The sequence below is a fragment of the Equus caballus genome, chromosome 14 (genome assembly GCF_041296265.1).
Source record: "Equus caballus isolate H_3958 breed thoroughbred chromosome 14, TB-T2T, whole genome shotgun sequence".
Taxonomy (NCBI): domain Eukaryota; kingdom Metazoa; phylum Chordata; class Mammalia; order Perissodactyla; family Equidae; genus Equus; species Equus caballus.
Window position 1 is genome coordinate 61,452,656 of NC_091697.1, and position 10,311 is coordinate 61,462,966.

A 10,311-nucleotide genomic window follows, 5' to 3' on the forward strand; every position below is an offset into this window, starting at 1 on the left:
AGACATATGTAATTTAACATTTGTCCCAACGCATAGAAAGTACAACACCAAGAGGGAACCGTAAGGTAAACTACAGTCTTTGGGCAATTATGCTGTGTCAATATAGGTTTATCCTTGGTAAAAGCATTTTTTAAAAAGGTACCATTCTGGTGAGTGGTGTTGATAACGAGGGGAGGCCGTGCATGTGTGTGGGCGGGGGGTATATGGGAAATCTCCATACCTCTCTCTCAATTCTGTTGTAAACCAAAAACTGCTGTAGAAAATAAAGCCTTAAAAAATAATTCTTTTAGGGGGCCGGCTCCGTGGCTGAGTGGTTAAGTTCGCGCGCTCCGCTGCGGCGGCCCAGGGTTAGGATCCTGGGCGCAGACATGGCACCGCTCGTCAGGTCACATTGAAGCGGCATCCCACATCCCACAACTAGAAGGACCTGCAACTAAGATATACAATTGTGTACAGGGGGGTTTGGGGAGATAAAGCAGAAAAAAAAAATTGGCAACAGTTGTTAGCCCAGGTGCCAATCTTAAAAAAAAAAAAATGATTCTTTTAGAAAACAGAAAATAAAAGATATGAAGGAAGACGTAGGAATGGCACTAAAGCATTAGGTTAACAGAATAAATGAGTCTGATGTACCCTGACTTCAAGGATCAAATAGGCTTAAACCTCACCAAGTGATATTTTGGGTTTAAAAACTTCCTAATATGCGTGTGGTCAAACATTGGAGCGAGTTATCAAAGATAACTCTTCTACAAGGATCTTTAAAAGAATACAAGTTCCTTTTGGCCTTCAGTGGTTTAAAAGTGGCTCTGCCTTCTTGGATAAACGGACCACAGAGACTATCCTGTGTGTTGTAAGCCTCTCGAAATTTCTGTCATTTGGTTTAAAAAAATGGAAGAATTTTTTGAGACATTTTGCTAAATTCACCCTAAAACCTGTATCATACTATCGGTTCACAAATTGATGCCATACACAGAGGGCAAGGAGAGACTGAAGAAAGAGGCAGACCACTCTAGATTGGTAGGTGGAAGTTCTAAGAAGCAGGGGAATTTACTGCCAAGGTTTGTCTTGGGTGGCCACAGGACGAGTAGTTCTCCACTCCTCTGTGCCACGATCTTAAAGGTTTCTACAGCAGCCTTAACTGGGTTCAGTCACATGTACTATGCAGAGAGTCTCAACATGTTACTCCTTCAAGGTTACGTCCTTGACATGGCTCTGGCTATGGGAACGGTGGGTGGAGCACACATTCCAAGGTCAGGGGAGGGGATGGAGGAGCCTCTGATTGGGCCCGTCCAGTTTGTGGTCAACCAGTAGTCACCTCCTCCCAATGACCTCTTGCAACACATACTTGCTGTTCCTAAAGCTGGCTTGTTAGCAGTCTAGACTGAAAATTCCATCTTTATTTCCCAGGTTTCTATCAGAGCACATCTCATTCCGACAACTGTAAATGGCATCTGTGACCTGGTTGATTATATATCCATGATCTTTAGCGGAAACGCAGCTTTGTCCATCATGCCCATGTTCCATGGAAAACTATTGCAGACATTTGTTTACTGTCTACTGATTACCTATCCATGAATACAGTTTATTTTAGCAACACAGAGACCAGGAAGGGAGCCAGGAAAGCAAAGTTTTGGCTTTGGCTTCACACCTCTATGTGAAAGCTTGGACAAGCCACCTCAGCTCTCTAAACCTTTGTTTCCTCAACAGTAAAATGAGAGTATTGACTCAATATTCTCCCCTAAGTCTAAAGGCCATGGAAGATATTTTCATAATGAAGGGTGAAACATGATCTTCTTTGGTACATGTCTAGGTATCACAATATAATTAGCTTAAGCCTTACCATTCACGTAAAACAAATTCTTATGTACTGTTATGAAAGAATGTCTGTTCTGCCTTATGGTGGCTGGAAATCTTCATATTTTGGAAGGGAAATTGCTATGTCTTTCTCCTTTCCTGAGTCATCTAGCTGCTTCTGGACTTTTTTTCCACTAAGACTTGTGGTCCAACAGCATATCTTTGGGAGGAAGAGAGAGAATATTACATGAAGGTGAGAATTAGCCTCACTTAAGAACTAGCTTCTTTTAAAGACCTCGGCTTATCAAATTTGGCCTATAATTTGGAAGCTTCTTTTCCTTTTCATTCTTTCAAGCAATTTAAGTTTTAAAAATCATGTCAACTAATCAGTTTTTTGTTCACAAAAAAAAAAAAACCCACTGATTGATAGTTTGAGATTATGCTCACAAACTTTAAAATGTCAGGTTAAAAAAATTTCAGAACGGTAACATATTAATTTTAACTACTAGGAGTACATGTATGTATTGCTTTTCTCTATTTTTTAATCTAGTTGATTGGGTTTAATTAAATAACTCCTCAAGTTGCAGAACCACATGGAAGTTAACTATCTTCGAAAAATTAAAAAGGAAATCCAGGGCCAGCCCTGTGGCCGAGTGGTTAAGTTCGTGCCCTCCGCTTGGCAGCCCAGGGTTTTGCTGGTTCAGATCCTGGGCACGGACATGGCACCGCTCATTAGGCCAAGTTGAGGTGGCATCCCACATGCCACAACTAGGAGTGCACACAACTAAAATATACAACTATGTACTGGGGGGCTTTGGAGAGAAAAAGCAGGAAAAAAAAGGGAAATCCAAACATTTCCAGTGAAGGCAATCTTAACACTAGCTTAGGTAGAGACCTAGGAACATAGCATATTCACAAGAGGCAATACATAAAGGGCAAAATGGAAGACGCTTTTACTCCTTCAAAACATATGTCCTTGAATAAGGCACTTAGCTTGTCTAAACCTCAGTTTTCACATCTGTCAATTGGGGATATTATTAAATTCCTCATCCATACAGAGTCGTTGAGGGGATAAAATGTGAGCTCAGTACTATTAGAATCGTGTTACACTTAATAGAAATGTAAGGGCTGTAGTGAAAACATACATTTAGGATGAGAACTAGTGACAGTTTTGCTCCTAATTACTTAAGGCAAATCTTCTGACCCATCTGGGCCTTAGACTCCTCATCTGTAAAAGAAGGAGCTATAATAGACAATAGGTGATTTCTCTATCAGTTATGAGATCTTATGACTAATTGCAAGCTGGGTAAATTTATGATTTGATAAGTATGAGTCTGAGTAAAATGACTGTCTTGGTCTCACATAGCCCACCAGGGGCAGAACTTAATCCAGTGCACTTTCCACTCAGCTGTCTTAGAGAGTTTGTAGATGTCTAACACTTCCTAACTCAATCAAGTGCCTATTAAGGGCCTACTACATGCCAAGCCACATGCTAAGCTCTGAATGAAAAGCATACAGATTTAAAACTTGTTAAAAGTGTCTTATCTCTTCCATTGCTTTCTCATCTATAGAAACTATAGAAACTTTCTATAGAAACTTTTAAAAACAAAACTCTTTGAGAAATAATCACAAAGTACATTTAGTGTACTAATATCTGATGAGTTTGCAAAGCAAATGTCTGGTGTTTCATTAGCTAGTGCAGCTGTTTTCTTGCCTTCTTATCCTAGCACAATTTACTAACACAATATGCATGTCTTCAGTGTCCGATGTCTCCATGATACAAGACAACAAACCCAGTTCTCGCACAATTTAAATAGTCAGCCCATGTAAAAATCATCACTTGAAAATAATCTCCACTTAATAGCAATTTACAGGGAATATGTTCATATATACACATATTATCTATTCATATGAACCTATATGAAGTCATATTCATGTGTTTCATTTGCTTTAGGAAACGAAAGGGAAAATAAAAGTAACAAATATTTTCAGAAACACATTTTAGTGTCTAGGATGGGATGGTATTTTTATGAATACCATACTATCAAAATATTGAGGAAGGAATATCAAAGGTCAGGGTGGTTTCCCAGGGGGAAAGAATAGTCTCAGGGATTTTCATTTCAGGGGAAACCCCTGAGCTCCCCACAAATGTTTTCTGAACTCTTGCTAATATTCAACATCCCTCCTGAATAACACAAAACGTTCTACCCCCAAAATGCAAAAATCACAGGAAGAAGTAAAACATCCACTTCTATTTGTAAGTTATTGTTGGCAGCTGAGACAGGCAGGTTTGAGAGAACATAGCAGAGAGACCTGGTGGCCCTGGTGCCAGGAGGTAGAAATGGACACTTTCCCAGATAGAGCAGAATCAGGAAGCAGAGAGGAGGGACCACCTACGTCTACTTCATAATTGTATCCAATGTTAGGTCATGACCATGCTTGAAGTATCACCATTTAAGTAGATTTTGAAATGTACCTTGAACTGGCAACTAAAGGACCCACAGGATTTACATATATATTTAGGAAGCCCCAAACTCTAGGAGAATTTTAGCTTGTCACATATTCATTTTGATGCTGAATTCAAATTAGGCAAATTTGTTTTGCTAATTGAAGAGCAAAAAAGTTCCTTTTGCAGTGATATTTCCTTTTGAAAGACATGTTTCAGAGAATAATGTATCAATTCCTCAGCTTAGTATTTGTCAAACAGAAGTATCTAGAAACATATTAAGTGACAGACATTTACCCTTGAGCATGGACGGCTCAAGTGTGAGACACAAAGACTGGGTAAGAAAATCGACAAAGAAAACAACTATTCATGCTGGAGGTGACCTAGTCATTTCCATTCCATCTGAATCTATCACATTCAGGAAAGGAGAGCTCCACAAAGGGACCTTCAAGAAATGCTCATTGTGCAGAGGATTTAGAAAACCTCTACAGAAATGGGTCATCTGTCTGAGAGCTGGGCTAAAGGGAAATGTTTCTTTGTAGATTAGCACGGAGATGATAATTTAACATTCTAAAGCTTACTGGCATCTCTGCTTCAAGCCCCAGGGCACTTATTCTCAGTGTTTTCTAATATGTGGCCACTGCCGTTAGAACCACTTGAGACAACCTCATAAAAAAATAGAGGCTTGGCCCAATCCCAGACCTACTGAAGTACAATTTCTTGGGCAGGGACCTGAAAATCTGCTTTCTACTAAGCTCCCCGGGTCATTCTGATGCACAGATTAGGAACCACCACCCAGGTTTAATAGGTAATTACGTAACAACACGTCACCTACCCCCTGAATAACCCCATTTTTTCCTCCCCAATATATGGGTTAAATGGTAAAAACATCAGGTATCATTCAGGATTTTGTTATAAGCCAGGGGCATCAGTGATGAGGGAAATGTCTCCACACCTTCTTCATGTGTTTTCTCATTCTCAAAATTCTCAAAAGGCTTCATTGTCAGAAAAAATTTGGAAAACTGTTTAGAAAATCTACTATTAGCTTGATGTGATGATGGTTGCAAATAAAAGAGTTACTACGCAGTCATACACTTTTGTACACAGCTGGGGCCTTTGTGGCCCAATTCAGTATGTCACATGTCAAAACACTTAAGGAACACAGCAGAGAATGGTTTGTTTAGTCACAATATTTCAGTCTGATATATTTTAAAAGAACAAATGGGCATTTTTTAACCAGAATAAATTAAGAAACCTATATTTCTGAAAATGTAAGAAATTACATTCACTGGAGAAATTTGGAAAATACTGAAAAGCCTATAGAATAAAACAAAACACACTAAATATCAACCTCAACTAGAATGGTAAGCTTTGCTAGCAGGGACTTCTGCTTCAGGCATCACAGTATACACAGTACTTCCCGGCACTAGTCAAATTGGCTATTCAAGGGGCCAGCCTAGCGGTGTAGTGGTTGGGTTCGCATCTCTGCTTCAGCAGGCTGGGGTTTGTGGGTTCGGATCCTGGATGTGGACCCACACAGCACTCATAAAGCCATACAAAATAGAGGAAGACTCATACAGATGTTAGCTCAGTGACAATCTTCCTCAAGCAAAAAGAGGAAGATTGGCAACAGTTGTTAGCTCAAGGCCAATGTCCACACACACACAAACACACACTCACACACACACACACACACACAAATTTGGCTATGCAAGAAGTATTTGTTTAATATGATTGAAGAGTTAGTGATAATTTATTGATTCTTTGGCAAGTTTCCTCTCAACCATTTATATCCATTCATGTTTCTTCCCTAAAATGATAAACATCTATTTATATAAGTATTCTTAATGTTTCGTTCCTTAAGAGACATTCTTATACAGAATTTAAAGAACATGAATATAAATTTTTTAAATTTACCATCTGTCCTCTGGAAAGTTTGCACCAATTTACACACAAAACTATATCAGATCACCTTTCTATTTGTTCACTTTCACAAGTATTGTGAACAGTGGTAGCTTCCTATTTTAACTTGCATTTTTTGATGATTAATAACTAAAATTTTTTTCCATGCTATGGTCATTTGCATTCTTTTTCAGTAAATGCCTGGTCATTTCTTACTTGCCCAAATTTCTAATGGAAAAAAAAAAGCTGCCATTTTTTAAATTGGTAACAAGTCTTTACATAAGAATATTAGTACTTTTTAATAAAATGTTGCAGAATTTTCCCCAGTTGATGTTTGCCTTTTAACATTACAGGATTTTGTCCAATAGTAGATTTCAACTATTTTGTGGTCACCTTTCTTATTATTTTCTTAAATGACTTTTTTCAACTCTGAGACAAGCCAAAAGTAATCATGGGTACACATCTGCTCATTATGTATGCGAGTCATTAGTTTTGATTAGAGTTCAACTTGGTGAAGTTGTCTTTATTTTGGGAAATGCGACCTGACTTGTACTATGAAATAAATTATGAATAAATGAATAAATAAAATTCTGCCATAACTTCAAAATTATTAGGAATGTGTAAAAAGATAGTTGGTCATGTAGTGAGTTAATACTTTTGATGAAAGAAACATAAGTTACAGGCATGAATATTTCTTTACAATGTGGTCCTTAAATATCTAACATTTTATTATCATTCTTTCTTCCTTAGGATTGAATAAGGTAGGCTTGGGAAATGACCATTCATCCTCTGGTCTTAGTAGTCATCTTTTCCAATTTACCTTGTTGAACAATATTCTCAGTCTCCTACTTCTGTCCATCTGCCACCGTGGATAAACTTTAAGCCCAGTCTGCTTTGTCAATTAACTTCTGAATATGGTTCCTTGAGAGAATACAAATGCCTGTCCTTAGAGGCTACAAATATAAGCTTACATTTCCCTGAACCCACCAGATCACCCCTGTCTGTCCTCGTTTTAGAATTGACAGTAAAATCAGCTATCATGAGAATGCAACTGATATAGTTAATTTATTTTTAAAGGATAAAAGGAAACAGCCCCTTCTTTTTAAGATGGCCTAGAAAGTACATCTAATTCAGGACTGTGAAAATTTGCTTTGGGTTTTAATATTTAGGTGAAATAACGCATACAAACTAATTTGTTATGAAACTTACAGAATTCTCTCAGAATATTACTCCTAAATTTTGTATAAAGGAGGTTTATATTTCTTTAATAATCTGAGATCATAGAACTACACTAGAATTCACTGGAAAAAAAATGCTTTGTCATATTATGTCTTTGCCAAAAGTCTTTATCTGATGACATTTGTTTCCCAGCACTCCCTGTGTGGATGCAGTCTCTAACTCCATTACAGAAAAAAACATCATAACATATTTCTGAATGCCTAAAGCTAAAAAATTAATTTAGTTTCACTAGTTTTTGAGTGAAATACTAAGTTTTTATTATTTATGGAATCATTGATTATTAGCAAGAATTATGAATAAATTTCACTTTTGGGTTCTTAGATTAGAACTTCCTTCCAGAATAATAATCACCTTGAGGTAAGACCATTCCTTATTATATCTTTGTATTGTCAGAATTCATCCAACATGTAGAAAACACAAAAATCGATGTCAATTAGATTTATTTGATCATTATTTCTCGGCATATACACATATCAAATCATGTTGTACACCTAAAACTAATATGTCAATTACATCTCAATGAAAAAATTTAAAAATCTATGTTGAAAGAATGAATCTTCAGAGATAATGATGGTTGGAGATTGAACATAGCCAGGAGAAAGAATCAGCCATGTCTAATTTGATTTCAGTCAGATTTCTGTCTAGTTATTTACAATAAAGGGAAGTAAACCCTCAGGTTGGTAAGCACCACCAAATACTCACAATTAGGTCTGCTTGCAAAACTCTCAGCAGAACAATGGAGTTAAATTACAGTTGTTCCTTTACTGTAACGTCCTTATTCAGGTTTCACTGCATTCACAGTGCAGAAGAGGCACTCAATACAAATGTTCAGATTTATGCATTTGGAAGAACACAAGTGAGTAGTTGAAAGTCCTCTCAGGAATTTATATCAAACAGTGAATGTTTATTAGTTGAAAACAGTAGGCACGCCAATTCAAAAATAACTTTCTGATTTATAAATTCACATTTTTGTAAACCGTAAATAATGAGTTCTCATTTTTCATATCTTGGTTCAGTTTTCCTATATTTGAGGCTGCCAGGCCTTAAAGCTTTGGTTACCAAATAAATAACACTCCTCAAAGCTGTGAGGGCATCTGAAAGGCCTTGATGGGGCCGGGTGAGGAAGGTACTGAAGCCCACTGGACAGATCCTGGCTGAGAAGGTAAGTCTGCATTCTCACTATCTCATCCATAAAGGAAATTTGATAACTTCTGAGGTTACAATTACTGGAAAATTCTTAGATTTCTAATTAAGCATTCACCATCTCTCAATGTATTTTACCATCTAGGTTTATTACAGTTAACACAAAAGACATATGCCTTTTCACAAACAATTAAAGAACAAAAAAACTAGGAAAAAAATACACAGGAACCTGTTATTAGAAGACTCTAAAAGGACTGTTGGAAATACCTCAGTGAGAGGAGATCCAGTATTTTCATTTTCTTCAAGTGGTTTCTAAGTTACCTGATCCATTTTTATAAAATGAAAGCTGAGATACCACCAGAATGTCAGCTCCACAAAGGCAAGGACTCTCTTTACTTTTCTGTAAATGAAGACTTATGTGGAAGATAGATGATAAAGCAAGAGCTGAGCCACGCTGGATGAAGCCTTGTTGAGAGCCTTATTCTCACAGTGTGCCCCAAGGGGGCGCCATAGAGCTTCAAGTGCAGGTGTTCTGTGACTAGAATACAAGTATCTCAAACTGAGATATGGATATTTCCAGCCCTCTGAGCAGCCAGAACATTCTGAGCCTGTTGCCTCTCCTGGGTAAGCTTTATGTGTTTACCCAAAAGTGTCCTAGAGATGTTAGCTTTTCTTTTTACTTCTGCTATGATAGGAAGATTGGAAGCCACTGTAGCACAACAAAAATAAATTAGCCTATTAAACTTGAGTAACAGGTGTGACCTGTTGGCCACTGTGACTAAGAACCACTGTGACTATGAATCTTAAAGTATATTTGATTGCATCATCCACATGAATTAGCCTTCCAGCATGCCCCACAAAGCTGAATAAACTGAATTACTCAATTGAATTGCTTAGTTTTGGGGGGCGGAGAATTAAATTTCACATTAATGAAGATCATTTAGCTTATTGGGGCTACTTCTGGTTCTTTATGGTATGCCATGCCATCTGCATAGGAAAAATATAACTGTGAGGCTATTTTTCTATTTTATATAATTGGAAGGCATGCAAATAGTTCATTAGGGAAAAAAACCTGCTTTAATTTGGGTAGACGTTAAAGAAAGGGGAGCCAAAGTCCATGATACACACCACTTAAGATGAATGTCTTCTGTCAGGAGAAGACCTGCCCTGTCAGATTAGGCTTTGAGAAATATCAAAAGTTGACACTGTGCTAAGCGCTTTATAAACATTATATGAAGTTTTCTCATAAGCAACACAAGAGATGTGCTTTTTTTACAGCTGAAGAAACTAGAGTTCACAGCCATAAATGACAGTATAATTTGATTTATTTCAGGCCATCTCTAAGTCCCCTCAGGGAAGACACCTGGTTGATTCGGCCCTACCTCTAGCTTATTATGGGCCTGTGTTTGGGGGACTGGCGTGCTGGTTCTGCCCTTCACCCCATCAGAACGACCTCTTCGAGCTCTGTGAGCGCACAGTAAACATGGAAGTATCCAGGCATCCTTATTTTTTGAAAAGGTCCACAGATTATTTTGCTGTGTAGACAGATTGAAAACCCGAGTGAAGTGCTGCCTGTTTACAAACACCAGACAAACTCTTAAGTCCATCTTCAAGAGTGGCAGCTGAAGAATTAACTAGTACAAATAATCAGAAAACATTCAGACCCAGATATAACCGCTAACAGTTTTGGTAGCAGGCAAAATTCTTCCAGTACCTTTTTCAATATGAAGTAATTATCAGATGACTAAAATAAAAAGATTTATTGAGTAAAGACAAGTTCATAGAACTAC